Source organism: Betta splendens, chromosome 16, assembly GCF_900634795.4.
Source record: "Betta splendens chromosome 16, fBetSpl5.4, whole genome shotgun sequence".
In the NCBI taxonomy this organism is placed as follows: Eukaryota; Metazoa; Chordata; class Actinopteri; order Anabantiformes; family Osphronemidae; genus Betta; species Betta splendens.
In genome coordinates, this window is record NC_040896.2 from 13,233,128 (window position 1) to 13,233,788 (window position 661).

Below are 661 nucleotides of genomic sequence, written 5' to 3' on the forward strand. Positions count from 1 at the left end.
TATGTCAGCTGCAGTTTTGCCAAAGCTTTATATGAACTAAAAGTAAAGATAAAAGATTTAAAACCATCCCTCTAGCGTGACTAGAGGCAGATTAATCATTACCCCAAAGGTCACATTTACCACACTTGACTCATACGTTGCAAACTTACTTCCTCCTAACTTGGTCAGCAACTAAGGCAAGCAGCTGACAGCTCGTGGCAGGCTAATAGCTGGTTGCAGGTTAATGCACAATGTATTTGTGATAAAGAGCAGTATGTTCCCAGGATGAGCGTATGTATCAGTTATGTCTGCTACGGTCTGAATAATCTGTTTGTTGGGCTCATAAGAAATCATATCTAACAATATGACCTTTTCCTGCCCGCACATGTCCGTCTGTTTTCATATGTCAAACATAAATAAAGTCCACACATTTACAATCATTCATGATTTTCACAGCCTCAGCAGTTTATTAGAAGACCATTACATCTGTTCCAGGACAGAAGCAGACTACATCCAGATATACAGTACTTAATGCTGAGACCTCTGAGCCGGTCCTCTTCGCTAATAGTTTTATTCAAAGATATGTAGACAAAACAAACGAAAGATTTGCACACAGAGGAAGAGAGGTGTTCTATATTTAATGCAAAATGTTTTCAAAGCCTGAAAAATATAAAAGCTTGTA

At 38.4% G+C, this 661-nt stretch overlaps 1 protein-coding gene across 1 annotated transcript in view; it reads right to left on the reverse strand.

Annotated features, from left to right (window-relative positions):
- Window positions 1-419: 419 nt before the first annotated feature.
- The window catches only part of rorc (RAR-related orphan receptor C), a 13,406-nt gene continuing 13,164 nt past the window's right edge, over window positions 420-661 (reverse strand). Inside the window, 1 exon segment of the mRNA XM_029130169.3 lies at window positions 420-661. This exon segment is cut by the window's right edge and continues 716 nt beyond it. The gene's annotated coding sequence lies outside the window, so the exon portion shown is untranslated.